Raw genomic sequence first — 23032 nt, forward strand, 5'->3', positions numbered from 1 at the left:
AACGCAGGTTTGGGAAGAAAATGGCAAAGTGGCAAGAACCCTCTCTAGGCTAACAATATTTATAGTATTTTAAACAAAGGAAAGCAACAAAAAGTGTTCTTTGCGTCCGCTGAACCTCTGAGCAGAGCGAGAAGGAAAGGATGCAGCATCGCAACATTTGGAAAATCTCCGCTCAGGAAAATCACAAAAATAAAAAGACAGGACAGGAACCAAAAATAAAAAAGTAACTTTTAGCATCCACATTTCCTCGGCGATGAGCTCAGAGTTCATTCTTTATGGCTCCTTTGTCTTCCAAGGCTGTTCAGATGCATCTGGAGACTTGCCCAGAACTGCTGCTGTCCTCACGGAAAGTTTTAACCAGGCAAGGACTGTGGTCTGATGTCTTCACGACCATATTCAACAAGGCCCTCTCATCACAAATCACTCACTCGAGGCCAGGCTGCAAACGGCGGCCATTTTACGTTAGGCCAAAATAGATCATCGTAATTGAAAGAGACAAAAACAACGTTACCTCAGCATAGTGATTAAACAGTGTTAACCCCACTAATACCCTTATGTGTATGTAATTATCTAGCCTTTGCAACACAGAAAAGCATTAATTCAAAAGCGTTTTGTGCTTTAAAATAAACAGCACTCAGCAACGTTTATTTAATAAAACATGCACATTGTCAATAGGCGACACAAACGCGTTCCCACGTGTAATTCTCTCTTGTTAATTCATACATGTTGATAAGTAAAAACACTTACACAAAACAAATAATTAGTAATTAATGATTATTAATGTTAATTATGACAAATAGACAAACCAGAGCTTAAAAACCCAATAGATTTTCAACAGAAAATTCTGCTCTAGCAATCCCCCCTTTGGTGATTTTATCACCAAATAACCCAAAAAAAAATTTAGTAAAATTTTATCCCATTTTAGGAGAAATTGGAAATGTCTTTTTCTCCTTACACAACACTACACACCAGACACTCTTTCATAATCCCTCTTTGTTTCTAAGTAGACACTCCCTCAATTCTTCTTATTCAATTTCTTGTGGTTCTCTTTTCAACCTTTCATTTCTCTTCTCATTATTTCTTTTAATTAATTTCTTTTTCCCTCCCCTGTTTTTACAACACAAACACACCAATCTAAGTATCAATAAAGCAACAATTATACAAGTTAAAGGAAACAATATCTTACCTATAATAGTACTACCTATTTTTGCAATAAAACTCTTAACAGCTATCACCTTATTACCTAATTTAGTCCAAATACTCTCAGCTTCCAGTGGTACTAATTCTTCATGTAAATCAGTAATATTCTTAATATAGACCTTCAGGTCTTTGCTTTCGTCTGGAATGTAAGTGCAACAATGTTGAACTTTCAGCATTCCACAGACTCCACCCTCCTTGGCTAATAGAATATCAAGGGCAAGTCGATTTTGCATAGACATGGCACGTACGGCAATCAATTCCGTATTCACCAAAAGAAACCCTCCAGCGGTATTTGTCGATAAGCGATCCACCACTGTTGACAGTTTCCGAATTCCATAAGCATTCAAAGAAATTCCCACTGCTGGAATTAATGCTCCAAAAATGTCACCCACTATTTCAGACCAAGTTTCTCTCTTGAAACGCATTAGTAAATTAATATGTTCTACATCTTCTATTCTATCTATATGAAAGATCTTTGGAAAGACCAGGCCCACATAACACGTGCCATACCAATGGTCAGGCAACTTGTAATAAGCCTTGTTCCCACAAACATAATACACTCCCGGGAAAATTGTATCTTCTCCACCTCTGAAACCCCATCCTGTTGCAATGAAGTATGTATCATGACACTCACTTGTCCCAACAAAATATGTATCATATTGGGATTTCCTTCTTGTAATGCACAGCTTACCCTTCTGTGGTGCATCTAGAGCTAAAGTTGGACTAGCTCCATTTCTCAATTCTTTTCCCATCTCAATGTCCCAAATTGTCTCACTCATTTTATATTTCCCTGCTTTCTCATGCATACTCAATCTCCTTTCCTCCACCATATTTAGGAAAGCTTTCTCCTCTTCTTTCAGACTGCAAGTTAAATTATTCTTAAAAATGTAATCTAATGTTAATTCTTCTTTCTCAATAAAAATCTCACCAAAAATGTTAGCTTCTTTAGCTGGATTCAGCTCTTTGTTCATTGGCAAGTGCCCAAAAATACTATCTTTGTTAGACATCTCATAATCTATTTTCCCTCACAAATAAAAAACACTACTTAATACACTACAAGAAATTCCATACGTAGCTGGTAAATGATGATAAGTAACACCCTCTGAAACGGATGCAGGTAATTGCATACAAACGTAGCAATCCCTAACTTCCATTGTTTTCACATATTCGTACAACAGCTTTGAAAAAACATTACTAGAAAAATCATTAATTGACCTATCTTTATGTATGTAAGTATTACTAATTCTAGTCGGAACTATTTTTTTTTAACTCTTCTCTGTATTTGTCACATTCTCTGTATGCATCTCAAATGTACCTATTGTAACTCTAAAAGTAACTATTAAAGCTAAAACACCCCATAGTAGCATTAATAATCCAGTACAGCAGCAGCACATTTTACACCATCTTCTTAAGAAGGCACATCTACTTTGGTTATTCTCTATGTTAGCCATTTTACTACTTTGACCGTGTCTTTTGACTTAGCCTCTACTACTCCACTACTTGAGACTCTAAAATTCTGGATTACTTCAAACAATCAATTTCAGTTTTCTTCTTCTTTTCACTTTCTCCAAGTGATTTCTTCTCTTCACTCAATTTGGATATTCATCACTCTTTACTTCATTTTCTTCAACATCAAATTGTATTAGATCTTCAACGATATCCTCAGTATCTGACTTTTCATCAATGTCAGTCAAGATTACTTTCAGGATTTCACCAGTATCTTCCTCAACCACTTCTCGTACGGTCTCCTCTGGATTTCTTTGACTTTCTGCCTCTTCACCTTCAGACAGTGCCACGTACGTCCATTCCGGCGACCTATACTTCTGGTTAGGTTTTCTTATTCTTTTGATCTCTTCTGGTTCTTTTGACACTTTTCTCTTTTCACCTCTTGCTGGATTTTGACTCGACACCTCATTCACTTGTTCAGCTTTCGAAGTATTTGCTCTTATCAGTCTATATCTCAGCCTCTTTATTCTGTTGTTAGGCCAAAGATCTCCTCTTACAACCTTTTTCGGTCTTGTTTCTGTATTATTTCTCTCTCCAATCCAAGTTCTCTTTCTCAGAACTCGACCCTCTAATTTCTCATTTTCACTTTCATCCGATTCTATTTCAAATGCCTCTGGTTCTTCAGCAGTTTTCTTTTGCTCCACAGTCTTTTTCACCACTGTTTGAGACTTCCCTACTTCCGTCCCTCCTCGGGTCTCCGACACGCAATCTTCTTGCTGTCTACTTGTCCCTTCACCTAGCTTGTCAAGAATGTTCCCTACACCTCCTCGGGGGTCTTCCGCAATCTGTCCCTCTCTATCTTCTTCTAACCCTGCTTCTTCAGGTACAATCTCAAGTGGTTCTTCGATCTCCTCCTCTTCTGATTCAGGAGTAGTCTCTGTGGAATTGCTCTTTTCTCTCTTCTTTCCTTCACTGCTTTTTGGAACTTCAGGCTCTCTTACAAAATCTGATCTCCTTTCTGAGACTCTCAATGGTTCTCTTGAAGCCTTTTCTGCTTCTTTTCTCACTGGTTCTGTGTCTTCATCATCACTGGAATCTGACTCTTCAAAATACTCCTTACCAGTCCCATCCTTTGGGTTTGGAACTCTCAGAGTATGACTCGCATGTACCCAGTTTTTCACACCAGCACACTTTACTGCAGTTGTCGTAGTTTGAATGACTTGTCTCGGCCTTCCCCACCTTGGAACCAAGCAATTTCTTCTTCTGTGCACCTTAATCCTCACCCAGTCCCCTGGACTCAGATCATGAGCTTGCTTCTTCTCAAGTGTGGTAGCTTCTTCTCCAACCTGGTGAAACACAGAATGAACTGCGTCAGCCAGGCCTTTACAGTAATCCAAAATCATGTCATCAGTTATTGTCATCAACTTATTGACAGGTACATATGCATGTCGCATTGCACGTCCCATTATGATTTCGTGCGGACTTAAAGCAGTAGTTCTATCTGGAGTAGATCTAATAGTCATTAGCACTAGAGGCAAGACATCTGGCCATTTCATGCCAGTGGCTAAACACATCTTACCAACCCTGTTCTTGATTGTGCCATTTATCTGCTCAACCACACCAGAAGCCTCTAGTCTGTATGCACAATGTAGCTTCTGCTGTATGCTCAATGCTTCACAAATCAAACTCATGAGTTCATTATAGAAGTGTCCACCTCTATCAGACTCAATCGTTACTGGAAACCCGTACCTAGGAATCAACTCTCTTAACAGTAACTTTGCCACTGTTATTCCATCATTTCTCCTAGTCGGATAGGCCTCCACCCATCTTGAAAACAAACAGACTACCACTAGAACATACCTCAGTCTGTTCACTTGGGGCATTTCAATGAAATCAATCTGCATTCTTGTAAAAGGACCTCCTTCTCTGCCTATTGTTCCCAGACTCACCACTGTCTTTTTCCCAGTGTTAAATTGCTGGCAAATCAAACATCTCTGACAGATGCTTTCTGCAATTGTCCTGAACTTTGCATTGTACCAGGTCTGCTTAAACGACCTGATCATCGCATCCCTTCCCAAATGTCCCTGGCCATGATACATCCTTGCCATTGTCGACAGTATGGAGTTCGGCATTACTGGTCTGCCATCTCTATAGACCCAAACATGGTCTGTTTCTCTTGGGGCACAACCTGCCTTAATCCAGTCTTTCTTCTCTTCCTTTCCTGCCTCATCCTGCAACTGTTTCACTTCATCCCATGTCTCTAAGACATTAGTAAACATCACAGAACAAAAAGACATTTCACCCTCTCGTTCCCGATTAATGGACTGATTGTTTTTGGCGCAATATTGAGCAATGTCATTAGCATATCGATTGCCAACTGTCACAAAATCATCTCCTTGTCCATGAGCAGCACAGTTCACAACTGCTAACTCTTTAGGCAACTGTATCGCCTCAAGTAATTTTCCAATCACTTCAGCATTCTTTATTGGAGTCCCACTCGACGTCAAGAAACCTCTTTGTAGCCAAAGCTGGCCAAAATCATGCACAACCCCAAATCCATACTGACTATCAGTCATCACAGTCGTTCTCAAATCTTTCCCAATTTCACAAGCTTTTGTCAATGCCACTAATTCAGCAACTTGCGCAGATTTCACTCCTTTCAATGGTGATGCTTCCATAACCTCTGAAACTTTGCACACCGCATATGCTGCACATAGCACACCCTCATCATTCCTCAGGCATGATCCATCCACAAACAACACATGATCACTCTCATGCAAGGGAAGATCCCTTATGTCTGGTCTCGGTTTTGTACAATAATCAAGCACATCCAAACAATTGTGATCATCTTCTGTTTTCACACCCACATTTTCAATATCCGGCAACAATGTCGCTGGATTCACATTCACACATCTCTCAAGAGTCACATTTGATGCTCCCAGAATGACTTTCTCATATTTAGTCAGCCGACTATGTGACATGTACTGGGTTCTGCTTCTTGTCAAAAGAATTGCCACATTATGAGGTACGAATACCCTTACAGGATATCCCATTATGATTCCCTCACTCTGTTCCAGGCTTCTGCATGTTGCAGCCACAGATTTCAAACAACCTGGTAAACCTACAGCTACAGGGTCAAGTGTCGATGAGAAGTACGCAATAGGCCTCCTCAGCTGTCCATGCTTCTGAATTAACACTGAAAGTGCACATCCATTTCTCTCACTGCAGTACAACTCAAACTCCTTTTCATAGTCAGGCATACCCAAAGCTGGGGCTTCACACATTCTGCTTTTCAGCTCTTCAAATGCTGCCATTTGTTCTCCATCTAGTTCCAATGGGTCTGTCATCTCACTTTTTGTCAGTTTAATCAGTGGCTTTGCTATCAGAGAAAAATTAATTATCCACTGACGACAATAACCCACCATACCCAGGAACATTCTCACTTCCCTCTGGGTCTTTGGGGCCTTCATTCCCCTGATGATTTTGATCCTGTCATCAGTCACCTTTCTCAGACCTTTTTCAATATTGTGTCCAAGATAATGCACCTCTTTCTTGCAGAATTGTAATTTGGCTGGAGATACTTTTAACCCTCCATCTGCCAGATGATTCAGTAAAGCTATAGTATCTACTTCACAAGCTTCACGTGTCTTTGATGCCACAAGTAGGTCATCAATATATTGCACTAGTACTGAGTTTTCGGGCATGATTAAGCTCTCCAATGATTTTTTCAATAACTGATTGAATATCGAAGGACTCTCTGTATACCCCTGTGGGATACGACACCATGCTAAAATACGCTGGCCAAACCTAAATGCAAAAATCGGCTGGCTGTCATGATGCAATGGAATTGAAAAGAAAGCATGACACAAATCAATCACTGTATACCACTCAGCATCATGTGGAATCTGATACAAAATCACTGACGGATTTGGCACAATAGGACAACATGCCACCACAATTTGATTAACTTTTCTCAAATCTTGTACAATCCTGAACTTCCCATTTGGCTTCTTTAGCCCCATTATCGGTGAATTACACGGGCTACTCAGTAGTTCTCTCATAACTCCCTGCTGAATCATTTTCTCAATTATAGGAGTTATTCCTTCAATTATTTCTGGTGTCATTTTGTACTGAGGAATGTTAGGATACGTAATTCCCTCTTTCACTGAAATTTTCACAGGATCTACATTATTCATCAATACCACATCCTCTCCGGTAAAATCCCAAACTGTCCTCTTCACTGTGTCTCTCAGCTCTCGAGGCAAATCCTCCGGATCAAACACAGCAAATGCACAAACCATTTCACTCTCTCTATTTCCTAGAGTCATTCGGTACAAAACATCCTCATCTGGTGTCTCAAAAGCTATTCCATCCGGTGTACAGAAAATTGTGCAATTCATCTTACACAATAGATCCCTACCTAACAGGTTCACTGGACTAGTGTCACAGACAATAAATCTGTGCATGTCTGAAAATTTCCCTATATGTACTCTTACTGGTTCAGTAAGACGTGTCCTGATTTGTGTATTGGCTACACCAACTACTTGGATTGCTTCATCCGAGAGAGGAAGATTTCTGATATCTGTTGACCTGACAGTTGATCTCGTTGCACCTGTGTCTACCAAAAAAGTAACACTTTCTTCATTTATTTTCCAATCTACAAATGGTCCTGCCTGGTCTATTTCTAGAGTTGCACCAAGTATGCACTCTTCCTCCTCTCTTCGGCACCGTCAATAATCACCCTCAGACTCACTCCCTTCATTCTTTAACAAGTACTGTTGTACCTGGTTAGAACGCCTTGGTTTGTTTACCTGTTCATCATTGTAGAATCCTGAATCCTGATTATACTTTTGTGACCCTCTATTCTGCGGCAAGGGCGGTTTTGGCTCTTGACTCTGCTGTCTCGCAACTTTCTGTTGTTGCTGCTGTTGATTATTTCCTTCGTTCTGCACCTGTTGATTTAAGGGTTTTCCTTCATTATTCACTAATGGTGGATTGGTACACTCAGATCTCCAATGTCCCAGTTGGCCGCAGTTGTGACATGGGAACTTCTTTTTGGCTTCCTCAAGATTCCCCTTTCCTTTTCCTGCATATCTAGGTCTATTCCCTGCATTATTTCCTGCATTATTCGCCTGCTCCACCAACTGTGCTTCCTGTCTTTCCGCAACCTTCACTTGTGCCCACATTGCTTTTTCTTTCAGCTTTCTCTGTTTTGCTTCAATTTCATCACTGAAATATTTTGCATGTCTCAGAATCTCATCTATTTTCTTACTCTGCCAGTCTACTGTGTGCTCACGAATTCTCTCACTAATCTCAGGTCTCAGGCCATATACAAATCTGTATACAAAATGACTCAAATCTTTGTCACCCAGGTGTTCATCTCCACTGAATTGTTTAAAAGCCAGTATCAGCCTCTCGTAAAAAGCATGAACTGCTTCTTTTGCTTCCTGTTGTGTTCGATCTATTTTAACCCAGTCTGTCTCTTTTGCAGGTACTTTACTCTTCAGGTATACCATCACCTGATCATACTTTCTCATTACCTCTGGATCTGGTGCTCCTGTTCTCTGATCTCTTGGATATTCCTCAGTAGGCCAACTCACAACTATTTTACACTCAGTCCACAAGTCTGCTGGAACAATTATATCAAACAGACTATTCAGGTCAATCCACAGCACTTTTGACAATTTCACAAACCTATCTACCTGCCTATACAACTCGACGGGCTTTTCTCTCAATCGAGGGAAATCATTCGTAAATGATAAAATATCCTGTCTGGTCCATGGAACATGTACATATCCTCCTCCAGGTATTTCTCTCATAGGATAATTATCCACTGGTTTCTCCTTTTCTCTCACAGGAAATGCTGAATAAGTCCTATCTCCTGATTCTTCTCTTTTCTTGTACCACCTATCCTTCCACTTCTCTACATCACCCCATCTTCGCAATAATGCGACCATTTCTTTAATCTATCCTGTTCTACCAGTACCATTCAGATTCTCAATATCTTTGTCTGTAAAATCCATCCTGTAAGATTTCTGCAAAGCTTTCACCTTATCAATGTCAACTCCCTGTTCATTCGCTATTGCTCTTAACCTGTCATGAGTATTTCTTGCTCTCCAGGTGATGTTTTTACACATAAACAACAGTTCACCATCATGATGGTTTTTAAGAATTTCTGTTGGAACTGTTCCTGCAACAAGCTCTTCTAATTCTACACGTAACCTAGCCACATCAATTGCTTGTGAATCTTTATCCCTCTTTTGAAGAACTTTCATCCAATCATTCAAATCTTCAGCTGTTATTTCAGTAGTTTTTCTCACTGGAACCACTTTCTTTTGCGGTTCTAAAATCGGCATCCCTGAACAACTAGCTTCACTAGCATCCAGTCCTTCACTACATGTATCATGTCTGGATTGTCTCAGATCACTACTTTCTGTCCTTCTTCCTGAATCTCCTGAGGGACCAGCTAAACTTGTTATCTTATTCCCAACATATGGAATCACCAAACCATTTTCACCTATCCTCTGCTTGTCAAACACAGGCATAACCGGACCTATGGTTACAGGCACCGTAACAGCTTCCAGATTCTTTGTTAACTCCCTAATCTTTTCAGTCAGCTCTGTTGTAGTTCTGGCTAGTTCTCTTGTATTTTCGTCACCACCTCGATTCTCTCTCTCCCTGAAAGGATTACCACTTCTTAACTCAGGTGTCACATATTCTGTCTCAATGATACGCACTGTTTCTCTTATCGGAGACACAACTGGTGTACTCTCGTCTGGTTCTGGTCTATATGGAGGTGGTCTCTTGTAAATCATGTCATTCAAGACCTCATCCTCATACTCATTAACTCCATATCTTCTCACTTCTGCCTCAGGAACCCTCTCTGCTCCCTCTTCAACTGTTCTCATAGGATATAATCCCTCTGACATGCTAGCATCTCGCCATCTTTTCATTCGATCATGATGAGTTTCACGATCATGTCTCCTCCCAAACATGTACCTGTAATGTCCTCCAGACCTCTGCTTTTCTCGCTCATGTACTTCCTCTTCCCATTCCACTAAAGCCTCAAACTGTGTCGACCTTGGTCTTGGATCAAGACATAACATCTTTTCCCGTAAATTTCTCAACACGGCCAGATTAAATGAACCATGTTCTGGAAATGCTAGAACACCATCCTCTTTGGTATACCTAACCCAATTCTCCAACCATATACAGGTATGATACCCATATCTCGCAGCCATGAAGGATGCAGGTGTTTTCGCTGGAGGTAACAATTCACCCTCTCTCGTCTTAACATCTTTATCCTTGTCGAACCACCTTTTGATTTTTCCAAACAATGTTTTTTCTTTTTCTCTTCTTGGTAATACATTTTAGCGTTTACCAAAACTTTCTAATCCCTTCCGTATTATAAATATACAATACGATTTTCCAACCAATAACAGCGCGACTCACACTAACGCACCAATCCTGGAGCGTCTACGTCACTAGAATAGCTCTTCCAATCCTTGCGCGGCTCACACCAATGCACCAATCCCAGCGCGAACACTATTCTGATCCAATATCCAATCAGAGCGCGGTCTGTTTGACGTCAGCAGTCGCTGCAGTCGCCTGTCTCCTGTCTCCTGTCACTCGTCTACCCCTCCTTTACAAAACTCTTCAGTAGACTTCGTGTCAAATTTTTACAAAATCTATTAGTTACAACATATAAACATCTCCATTGTCTGCTTCGCTAACCACAGAATAGTAAAGAAAATCTATTTCACAAGAATCCCGTTGACACAGTAGCACATCTACCCTACTCTGCCCTTCTAACATGCATTCATTAACTGTTTCCTCTAGGACTTGTCCAAAGAGTTTTATAATCAACTAAATGCCCATACATACATTCACGCACATTCATACAAGAAAAATATAGTACATAAACACAGAATCCTGCTTCCCGAGAACAGCGAACAATCTGTCCCACTACAGAATTATAACACACGTCAACCAAGCAGCTTACCTCTGCCCAGTTCCTCAAACAAGCTCAGAGAATACCTATTACTTCTCCCGCGATAAGCTTTAACGGTGAACCTTACGGATCCCTGGGACTTAAGACCAGAGTTTCACAGATAACCTTCGCTACCATACACACTCCTTTTATACCAGAAATATTTCTAATAGTAACATTCAACAATGTCACTGATTCCGAACCCAGACAATGTGACGCGCAACTTCAATTGTCACACGTTTTCCTACAATCCCGTCTTTCCCGAGAGCAGCATATACTTCCCTCTGCCCTACTACGGAACTGCTACTAGCTCCCAAGTTCCAGAAGCACTACATATAACTCAACATGACAACTCCAACATATAGTATTAGTACATATACCAACATCAATCAATAATCAATAATCAATAAGCTAATGTACAAGCAATCTAATCAGATCAAGACAATCATCAATAACCATCCTAACTCTGCTACCAGGAAATTGATGCAGATCAGGGTGTACAAAATCTCCCTACTTCCACGGATAGAGTAATTTCACAGTTACACGCACATACACTCATCATACACTAGGGCCCATTTCACTAACAGACGCTCAAATACTCTACCAGCACTGAACCTGTGGAAAGAAAACTCCTAAACACCCTGCATCTACACTGAGGTTGATAAGACCTGGTTATTGTAACTGTCCTGAAACATGATCTAAACAATCTATACAACAATAATCAAATAGAGTACTCAATAATTGACAAGAAATAATAACCAACACCGTATTCAAAATTATAATGCTTTATCTAAAATTAGTCAAAGAAAATAAATCAGAATAAATCATTTTTCTCATAATTACCTATTCTAGCTAAATGTCAGAATGGGTCAGGACAGGTCTCTCAGTAAAAGTCTCCCGAGTCGCCGTCCTCACAACGTAGATCCTCACCAACGCAGGTTTGGGAAGAAAATGGCAAAGTGGCAAGAACCCTCTCTAGGCTAACAATATTTATAGTATTTTAAACAAAGGAAAGCAACAAAAAGTGTTCTTTGCGTCCGCTGAACCTCTGAGCAGAGCGAGAAGGAAAGGATGCAGCATCGCAACATTTGGAAAATCTCCGCTCAGGAAAATCACAAAAATAAAAAGACAGGACAGGAACCAAAAATAAAAAAGTAACTTTTAGCATCCACATTTCCTCGGCGATGAGCTCAGAGTTCATTCTTTATGGCTCCTTTGTCTTCCAAGGCTGTTCAGATGCATCTGGAGACTTGCCCAGAACTGCTGCTGTCCTCACGGAAAGTTTTAACCAGGCAAGGACTGTGGTCTGATGTCTTCGCGACCATATTCAACAAGGCCCTCTCATCACAAATCACTCACTCGAGGCCAGGCTGCAAACGGCGGCCATTTTACGTTAGGCCAAAATAGACCATCTTAATTGAAAGAGACAAAAACAACGTTACCACAGCATAGTGATTAAACAGTGTTAACCCCACTAATACCCTTATGTGTATGTAATTATCTAGCCTTTGCAACACAGAAAAGCATTAATTCAAAAGCGTTTTGTGCTTTAAAATAAACAGCACTCAGCAACGTTTATTTAATAAAACATGCACATTGTCTATAGGCGACACAAACGCGTTCCCACGTGTAATTCTCTCTTGTTAATTCATACATGTTGATAAGTAAAAACACTTACACAAAACAAATAATTAGTAATTAATGATTATTAATGTTAATTATGACAAATAGACAAACCAGAGCTTAAAAACCCAATAGATTTTCAACAGAAAATTCTGCTCTAGCAACACTACCAGGAGCTCAAGTCTATCCAGAAGGATATGGTAAGACACCGTGTCAAATGCTGCGGATAAATTCAAAAGCATAAGCATTGCGGATCTGCACTGATATAAGGCTTCACGCACAGATTCTGCTACTTCCAAAAGGGCTGTCTCTGTACTATAAACAGATCTAAATCCGGATTGGGAGTCGTGAAGACAGTTGTTAGAATCAAAGAAATTAGACAATTGATTCTGGACTTCCTTCTCAAGGTTTTTGGCCGTGACGAGCAGGAAAGCGATAGGCCTAAAATGTTTGAGCTCCGCTAGATTGGCGTCTGCTCTTTTCAGAATTGACAAGACATATGCTGCTTTCCAGGTGGTTGGGTAGATGCCCGTCATCTGCGAGGAGTTCCAAATAGGGTTGAGTTGCTGATTAAACCTTTTGGACAGTTTAAAATACTTTACCGGGCAGGGATCACCTGGTAAACCTGATTTACATTTAATCAATTCCAGCAGCGATGCTTCTAGGCCAAACGCACTGATCTCGGACCAGATTCTAGGCTTGTCTGGAGTGGGTTTTGGTATGGTAGGAGACCCAGCTTGGGAGAAAGAGGAATAAATAGATTGAGCTTTCTCTCGAAAGAAAGTGGATAAGTCCTCACAAAGAGTAGCTGAGGGAATGGTGGTGCTATCCAAAGCCAACGGTTTAATAAAGTCTTGAACAATCTTGAAGACTTCTTTCACTGAATTATCAGAGGACTTTATTTGATTGGCAATTTAGTCTCTGATGGTATTATGTTTTAACCCATGGAATTCTTTTAAAGCTGTTCTGTAGGCATGCTTAGCCTCTGGATTGTAAGCTTTGTGCCAAGCACGCTCCAGCTTCTTACATAAGAGTAGCTGAGGGAATGGTGGAGCTATCCAAAGCCAACGGTTTAATAAAGTATTGCACAATCTTGAAGACTTCTTTCACTGAATTATCAGAGGACTTTATTTGATTGGCAATTTAGTCTCTGATGGTATTATGTTTTAACCCATGGAATTATTTTAAAGCTGTTCTGTAGGCATGCTTAGCCTCTGGATTGTAAGCTTTGTGCCAAGCACGCTCCAGCTTCTTACATAAGCTTTTCTCCACCCGGAGATCCAAAGTGAACCAGGGGGCAAAGGGTTTCTTCCTGGATGATTTCATAGTTTTAAACGGGGCTTCATGGTCCAGGGCAGATGTGACCCAGCCGTTGAAGGTACATACATCCCTACTAGGGTAACCAGACAGCTCAAGTGGGGCAGACTGTAACGCGGGACCCAGAGACACAGGAGAGACATTTATCCAGTCTCGCCTTTTTTCATACTTAGGGCAGGCACTATTGTGCCATAGGGTGCCAGCCCAGCTGAAAGGAACTCAGCAGTGGTCCGACCAAGTGAGAGGTAGCGGAGCCTTCACATTCATGGTGGGATCGTTCGTAAAAACGAGATCCAACATGTGGCCAGCCTTATGGGTGGATGCACACACCGCCCTTGAGAGTGTCTGCCAGCTGAGTGGCCAGGGGGCAGTTGCTACTGTCCATGTGGACATTAAAGTCTCAGAGAACTCTAAAGTTAGCATGCCTCAGCGATAGGTCTGCGATGGTATAACATGGCTCAAGCAGATGTCTGGCGGGCGTATCCGGAGGTCTATAGACCAACAATCCTGCGAAGGATGATGCAGGGGAGGTTTTAATACAAAAAGACAGTGCCTTAATCATCCCTGTGCTATCAATTCTCTTTGATAAAATTTCCCAGTTCTCTCTTAGAATCACCATAAGCCCACCCTCCACTTTGATGCCAGTGCGATTGGCAGTGACAATCCGGAAACCCGCAGGTATCGCCAACAAGATATCAGGATTGGAACTTTCATTTAACCATGTTTTGGTAAAAAATATGAGGTCCCACGCATTGGACTCTAAATGCAAGCCAGACACTGTCAGCGTGTTTAGATAGTGATCTACAGTTTATCAGGCAAGCCTTAAGTTTGGAGCTAGTGGCCATTTGGTGTACTGTAGGTGCCTTTAATATGGAGGTACGGGCGTTTTTCCATCCCTCTTGCCTTCTCAGAGAGAAAGTGCAGAGATTGCAGTCTGGCTCCTGACCGAGCCAATCCTGGCAATTTGCGCTGTAGTCAAGGTGGATGCAAGGAGGCCGATGACAGGCCGATTTGTTCATATCTAAGAGCTGCTCCCTGGTCCAGACTACTCTGGCTAAAGAAGAAAAAGGTGCAGCGTGACTGGTGCTGGCCGCGGTCCGGACGATTGCAGACGGGCTTGCCCAGCGGCACACCCGCTGCGCGCATCAGCCTGGCGAGTGTCATTTATTAGAGAATCTTGAGGTCGAGGCGGAAAACTACTAGACCTCCAACCCAAGATGGCGCTTGTCACTGTCCCACTAGGGAGACTGGGAATGGCCGCTAAACCACATTGCCAGGTGGGAGATGCTGCCATAGAGCGCGGAGAGGGGTAGGGAGAATCCACCACCCAGTGAGTCCCAGGTAAGAGAGGAAAGAACAGAGAATGGCCCGGTGTACCCTGCAACATACAGCAGTGCCACGGGCAAATTGAAACAATCTAGAAGCAAGATTAGCAGCGATGAGCTTCCAACTGTCACCTAAAAGCTGAATAGCATCTTGCAGGGGTGTTCATTTGCTCACAGAGCTGAGATAAAGGCCTTGGGTGTGGGGAGGTGTTTTGTTCCTCTGAAAGGATGAACATTTGGGCTGTGCCCAGGAACAAAATTGACTTCAAAGAGACCTACCCTGTCACAGGCAGATGTAGTTAACACCTGGGCCTAAACACTTCCGTTGTCCCTATAGTCAGGCGTCAGGCCCAGTGGGAGAGGACCTGCCCCCAGAACAGATTTAAGTGGCCAATGAAGCAGGATTCCTTCTTTCCCTAGCCACACATCTAGGGTGTCCACAGGAGCTCTGCACAGGAGATGAAAGGTTTTGTCATGTTGGATTTAGGTAGGGGGGCACTGTGGGATAATTTGCAGTAGGGCACACATGAATTGCTGCAAAGTGGGTAGGGTTATCCACGGGAACGTTTTCCCATATTGGTTGGAGAAGGGCTATGAGCCACCCCCGCCCACAAGATAGTCTGAGGTATAAAAATGGGCACCCCTTGTCACCCTCTTCAGAACACTATTGACCTGTGGAAGACAGACGAAGGACTGCACCTTCTGTTGAAACCTGTGAGAACTTGTACCCATGAAAAAGAAGCGGACTCCAATGGTCATTTGGCTAACCTCCTGTTAAGCTACAGGTACGCAAATTCTGCAAGAAGCCCACTTAACTGAAAGAGTTGAGCTGATCAGTTTCACTTCAACCTGTCCTGGACCCTGCTGGTGATTTATGTTCGAGTGATACCTAATCCCCATGTGCTGTTCTAGAGGACCTGCAACCCTTGTCTGACTGACTGACTGATAGCTTATAAAGCGCACTATTGCCGAGGCGTCTTTGCGCTAAGGTGAGTGGAAGCCGAGCTAGCACTGATGGATCTTGGGGCTTAAGGAAGAGCCATGTCTTTATCGATTTCCTAAAAAGGGCCCTATTTGGTTGTAATCTGGTCATCAGGGATGGGAGTTCCAGAGTGTGGCTGCTTGATACGAAAAGCCCTTACCTCCCCATCTGGCTCTTTTTATCTTAAGGACGAGAACCAGTCCTGCATTAGCGGACCTGAGATAGCGTTGTGGCTGATACCGGGGAAATAAGGTTTGACTGACCGCGGCTCCTCCTCCAAACAGAGCCTTGTGCACTAAACAGAGTGCCTTAAAATCCACTCTCAGCTGAACTGGATGCCAGTGGAGCTGCTTAATACTAGCAGACGTGGGGTGATGTTTGGGTAAATCAAGCAATACCCGAGCTGCAGCATTTTGGAGTGACTGAAGTTTGGTGATCTGCCCTTTATCAGCTGATAAATATAAAGTGTTGCAGTAGTCGACTCTGGAATGAACAAGAGCACCGACTACTGTTTTCCTAAGTGGTAAAGGGATAAATGGCAGAATGTTATGCAGAGCTTTTAACGTAAAAAAACATGCAGAGGAGACTTGATTTATTTATGGAGCGAACTTCAGATCCTTATCAAACACAAAACCAAGGTTCCTAACCTTGGACACAGGGACCGGGCAGTTCCCAGCCTCAAGGGGCCACCATAATTGGTTCCATACAGAGGTTTTTTGACCAAACTCGATTACCTCAGTTTTTTCGGTATTAAGCTTCAAGAAATTCGAGTTCATCCATGCCATCACATCCGTGAGGCAATTCCAAAACCTGACAGCAGTTAAATCCACGCTTTGCGTAACCAACACCACTAACTGGGTATCATACGACACTAGCGAAAGACCATGATCTTTGATTAGTCTTGCTAATGGTGTGACATATAGGTTAAACATTGTCGAGGACAAGGCCGACCCCTGTGCGACTCCACATGGGAGGTATACATTTCCTGATTGAAGGCCGTCCCAGTAAATCAATTGTTCCTGGGATGCAAGGAAAGATGTCAATAAAGTTAGCGCCTTATCTCTAATACCTGCTGCCCTCAGCCGCCGCAGCAGCACCTGATTTATGGTGTCAAATGCTGCGGTCAGGTCAAGCAGGATGATAACGGCTCTACCCCCTCCATGCATCACTTTACGGATCTCTTCGGTGGCCATAATCAAGGCTGAATCGGTGGAATGCCGAGATCTAAAGCCTTGTTGAGTGGAGTCAAGAATGTTATTACAATCCATATAGTCTGTCAATTCCAAATTCATGGTTTTCTCCAGAATCTTTGATGGTAAAGGAAGGCAGGATATTGGGCTGTAATGTTTCGCCTCCGTTCGATCTAGAGAAGCTTTTTTCAGGCTGGGTCTTATGCAGGCCTTTTTCCAGAAATGTGGAAAGACCCCCGAGCTAGTGATCTCATTTAGTAGAGTCAAGAGAGCACTGACTTCCTCAGGTTCCATATGCAATATATGCTGAGGAAAGGGGAGCCAAGGGAGAACCTGACTTGGTTTGTAACAACAAGTTTGCAACTTGTTCTGTCGCTAAAGCAGAAAAACGTGACAGACTATGCAGAGATGTGAGGTCCTCCGATAGCTTCACTGTTCCCCACTGGATCACTTGCTGAGTTCAGCAGTTCATTGTAGACTGTTTGGTCTTTATTTTGAAAATAGAAGGCCATTTTGTTTGCAAAGTTTTGATCCGGCGAGAATAAACTATCTCTTGGACACTTTGATAGAACTGTCACAGTTTTGAGCAACTCCTTAGAGGAATTCTTAGCCGCCTGAATTTTAGCTGTGAAATATACTGTTTTGGTACGTTTTATAGCTGCCTTGTATTCCTCTAAGGTAATATTATAGTCCTTTTTATGTTCCACACTATAGTCCGATGTCCAAATACGCTCCTTAAGTCTGCATTTAACTTTAATTTGTCAGAGCTCAGCCGAATACTAAGGTGAAGTAGCTTGTTTACTCTAGGCTTGCTTAGTGACTTCAGGAACAATCATATTTACTGATGAACTAAGCCAGACTTCAAAGTTTCTGGCTGTGGCGTTGGTATCATATGCCACATCAGGAGGATTGCTCGCTAGAGCTGGTAACAGATTGTTTAATTTAATAGATTTCGAAGAACGTGATTTGACCATACCAGGTCTATTTCGACAGCACCTACTAGTTTGAGGGGTCTTTATGATGTAATATACTGTGGAATGATCAAACCATGGTAATGGTCGCACGCTGACTATCTCAAGGTGTTGGTTATTGGTAAAAATACCATCTAACGTATGGCCAGCTAAGTGTGTTGACTCAGATACAATCTGTCTCAACCCGAAACTTGCAAGGTTATCTATCAGGGGAGTGTCAGAGTCGTTGTTTGCTTCCAAATGGAAGTTGAAGTCCCCAATACAGTTCAAAGTTGTTAATTTTGACACTAAATGTCATTGACTCAGCCTGTAGTGATAGTGCAGGCAAGATCCTAACCGTATAAAAGGATCCCTAAATTATGGCAATCCCTCCCCCTTTGGTCCCGGCCCTGTCTACATGTGCTACGAGGTAGCGTGTCGGAACTGCTGCATTCCAGTCTAGCTCCGAAGCACCATTTGCCCAAGTTTCAGTGAGGCATTAGAGATCGGGATTCGCAACTTGAATCTGACATTCTAGGTCGTATTTTTGTTTACTTATCAATCTTGTGTTCAGTAGGATGCAGCTAATTACATCTGAGCTGAGGCTCATGGATCTCCTATCCTGGCAAGCAGAACTCTCCAGGGATGTTCCTTGAACTATTATCGGTACTTGTGAGCTCCTGATATGATGGGTGTTAATACTATTATTCATGGTTAGGTGTTGCACAGCACTGCCCCCAGTTGCAATATCGCTGCTATTCATTACAGGTTGATACAGGGCCGTCAAGCCACAAGAGTTGCATCTTCTAGGGCTGTAATTCTCTCTGTCCAACAATAATGTGGGTTTAGTGCACTCACCTATCTTCAGATCGAGGAGTTCACTCTGCGTGTATCTTTGCAAGTAACGGGCAGGGGTTCTGGCGCTGGTTGTGCTCCAGGCTGACAGGCGCAAACAGGCTTGCCTTTGGCACACCGTCAGCGCAACCGCGAGCGTTGACCTTTGAATGCGGGTCCGCTCTTACAGGTGGGCACCACGGTCACACGAAGTAGCAGTTCTTCACAAAACAACAGTGAAATACAAAGGTTTAGTGCAGGCCTTTGTAGCGGTATTTAAATGGTGTACAAGCGCTCTACATATTTATGAATGCGCTATTTTCCGACATACATCGCTTTACATGCATGCTCTCTTTTAATGGCGTACAAACTTGTGGAACTAGGGGTATATCAACAAGGGCTTTATCTCTGCTTTTTTGGCTTTAAAAGCCAAAAAAGCAGAGATAAAACTAGCACCCTATCAACAACAGGGTGCTAACATGCAAATTTGCATGTTAGCACCCTTTTACTCTACGCTTCCCCTTGTATCTCTAATGAGATGCAAAGGGGGCGTTCCAGAGTAAAATAATAGGAGAAATGTCGCTAAGCGACATTTCTCCTATTATCAAGAATATCGCTAACCCTGTTAGAGACAAAAAAAGCAGCGCTAACCGCGGTTAACGCTGCTTTTTTACGTCTGGTATTTTTCTGACTTAGCCATGATATCCCATGGGAGGAGGATATCATGGCTAAGTTTGCCTGTCCCTATCAACAAGGTAACGTGAGATTATCGCTGGGTTTCCAGCGATAATCTCACGTTAGCCTGTTAGCGTGAGGATTTGTATCGCTATTGAGATAAGCGTTGCTAATAGCACGCTATCTCAGCGATAAAAATTAAAGCTAGTCGGCGATAATTATCCTAGCGCTAAGTGCGCTTAGAGATAATTATCGCCGGTTGTTGTTGATATGCCCCTAAAATCTTTTGACTTAGGGCTCTTAGCGTTTCTGAATGCAATCCATTTATTCCTAGCGTGTTTAGCCTGTGCAAAACTTCTGTGCACATTCGCCAATGTTCATATTTCCTCCAAGTGCTTAACTTATCAAACCAAACCCGACCTGTTACGAATGATATCTGGAAAGAACTCCGTACCCTCAGAGATAAAGAATAATAAGGTAAGCACTTGGAGGAAATATGAACATTGGCAAATGTGCACGGATGTTTCGCACACGCTAAACCAAAGTGTGTACACCATTAAAATAGAGCATGCATGTAAAGCGACGTATGTCGGAAAATAGCGCATTCATAAATATGTAGAGCGCTTGTCGAAAAGTCTCTCTTTTTTAAATTGGTTTCGTCGGTAAAAGCGATGACCCGGGAACTGGGATTCATCTTTTGTTATTACGTTTTTTAAACATTTATCTTGTCCCTTGAAGACTGTGGGGATAACTATCTAATTAATACGGCTCCATTATTATCATTTTGTAAATAGATTTCGCGATCTGAGTCGGCGCCACATGACAAAAAGAAAACTCGGAAAGGTACGTGGCCATATGGCAACCTTTTCCAATGTAAATATCTGTTTTTTGATGCGCAGATGTTCTAAAAGCAATTGCTTTTCCTTTTTCCAAAGACAATTCGAAACCACTGTGAGGATGGCCGCAGAAGTGGTCTCCACATGATATAAAAAGTAAGTAGTCTCCGGCATTTAAATATTATCAAACATAAATTCGGAAAAAAGCAGACGACACTGAGGTTCTTTCAATTTTTCTTTCTTTTTTCTTTTGAATCAGTTTCTATTAAGAGTTCATGAGTGGAACACATGGGATCGGCTGATCTCTTGAAAAAGGTCAATAAGCCTGACATGGAGGTGGTGGTGGTGAAGTAGGTGTGTTTGTCACTCCTATAGCACAGTTGGTAACATAAATTCAAATCTTGTTCTTTCTAGTTATTGGTCCTGATGAGAACCCAGTGAATGTTCCGTTGGTTTCGAAACGCATCAACCACGTTTTTCCAAACAAGTGCAGCAAAAAGGGAGTCACCCCTAATTACGTTCAAGCATAGAAATTAATAATTTTCTTCAAAACATTTAAGTGAATACATTTGATGCTTGTTGTACAGTGGGTTTATTTAGAAGAGTGCACTGTTGGGTTTAAATGTAAAGCTCAGTAAGCCAAGTTTCAAAATGTGCTAAAGGCTTTTTTGTTTTATGTTTATATTTAAATGCATCTTTATGTGTTTTTTCCTTGTCAAAGATTATGTCATGAATTTTTTTTATGTTATACGTTGTGCTTTGGTCATGTACATTTTGATGTTTTACGTACAAACTATGTAAAATGGTGGGTGTGGTTTGCAAATTTGCTATGTGAAATTTGTTTAAATGCTTGGTACATGAAAGAAAAAATTAGTCACAAATAATTTTAAAATTAAAAAGAGAATCAAATGAAGTTTGGTGTCACATTGAGTTGGTCCATGTGTCACTTCCATAAATAATGGACTGATTTAGAGACTGGCACATGGGTACTCCATCACAAATATCACAGATATCCCTCACGCTTTACTAAAATTGCCATCAGATACAATGTACTTGAAATAAGGTGGATGGGATATCGGTCTTGTATGTGACAGAGTTGCCCATTTGCCAAACTCTAAATCAGACCCTTAATCTTTTGCAGGTATGTTTTTGTATCTGCATTTGCCTCTCCATACTACTCCTCCATTTCCCCTTATTCATCCTTTTCTGTATTAGAAATTTCACCATGTTGCAGTCACTCCCTTGCCCCTTCCAGATTTACACCCAAAAAGAATTTGAATTTGTGAGAAATTCAAAGGGGAGATAGACGCTACAATTACAAATACCAGAATGGCCAGTTTACCTCAATTTAATCTAAGTTACTGCTCCCTTAATTAGTAAAATGTGTATTGCAGGCCCACAACGAGGAGCCTTTGTGCATGATCTGTAGACATTTTACAATCTAACAAGTAGGGATGGATTAGTTCAACAGGCAGTATTCCATAAGTGTTGAATAAAAAAGGGAGTCAGAGCTTATGCCAAGAATACACCACATAAGACCTGTTGATCTACCAATCAGTTTGTGATTATACAGAAATGATTGCCTTTATTCCATTGTGTTACATCCAACTATGGAAATATATTTTCACCCCCTAATCTGAAAGCTGTGATTTATGAAGTCATAGATGGCACATAGTGCAGGAAGAATTAGGACTACTTGATTCAAATCATACAAATCCATAAGGATGTTCAGTACTATATTTGCTACTGTGATGTTTGTGCCTCATAATGAGTCAATAGCTGACTGGCTATCATAAGGCTTTCTTTGTACAGGTCAGTGAGATTTTCTGGCCTTTGTGTGAGAATGGGTCACAGTTTACATTGTGACACAGAGGTTAGACTAAAATGTTCTACCTGCAACTAAATGTACTCCTAAACACTTGAGACAAAATATGGTATGACTGGGATCATAACCAAGTGATAAAATATATAGGAGATATGGTTAGCAAATTTTATAAATTAAATACTGTCAGAAATTTGTGAAGGAAAATGTTTAAATAAGGTTGCTATTGCTTGCTAACTATAAGTTATAACCTTTTTCCATTTTTTAGTTTCTTTCTTCCACTGTCCTCTTTCATGTTGGTGGAGGTTGAGAACTTTTGCTGCAAGTAATTAAAAAATACAGTGCTTCAAGTTCAGAAAAAGAGAAAGGTGGAAAAGACTCGCATCATCCTGAGGTTTTTCCTTCTTTCTCACAGGTCATCAGGCTTGCAGCTCCATTATGCTGCATTCATTTGCCTAAATGGTTACTGCATATTGCAATATTCCATTTGTTTCATTCTCTCCTATCTGAACTCCATTGGAAGAAACTGTCCAAACACTCATTGAGTACTGGTGGAGAGTTACAAGTAGTTTGATGGTCTTCAGGAGAGCTGCCTAGAACTGTCCACTCCATTCTGAGATGAGCGCTACAGAGTTAGCAGACCACTCCCATTCTAACCTAGTCACAAAGAGGGTGGTATATAAACATAACAGTGGTGGTATGTTTTGATAGTGAAGCATGTCTTTGAAAGGTTTAAAGACCGAGTATATTTCCAAATGTGTCCTTGGTAAGGGTGTGCAAATGAAAACATTTAGTACTGAACTTTATCTCATGAGGTATGGTGGAAGCCTAACTGGAACAGA

General features: G+C 41.6%; 1 long non-coding RNA gene across 1 annotated transcript in view; it reads left to right on the forward strand.

Moving 5' to 3' along the window:
• The window catches only part of LOC146855901 (uncharacterized), a 76456-nt gene extending 55523 nt beyond the window's left edge, over nt 1-20933 (forward strand). The window contains exons 2-4 of the long non-coding RNA XR_014980882.1: nt 20327-20375; nt 20468-20524; nt 20628-20933. This is a non-coding gene — a long non-coding RNA (uncharacterized LOC146855901). The remainder of the gene's footprint in view (nt 1-20326; nt 20376-20467; nt 20525-20627) is intronic.
• The last annotated feature ends 2099 nt before the right edge of the window (nt 20934-23032 follow it).

Source organism: Triturus cristatus, chromosome 4_1, assembly GCF_964204655.1.
Source record: "Triturus cristatus chromosome 4_1, aTriCri1.1, whole genome shotgun sequence".
In the NCBI taxonomy this organism is placed as follows: Eukaryota; Metazoa; Chordata; class Amphibia; order Caudata; family Salamandridae; genus Triturus; species Triturus cristatus.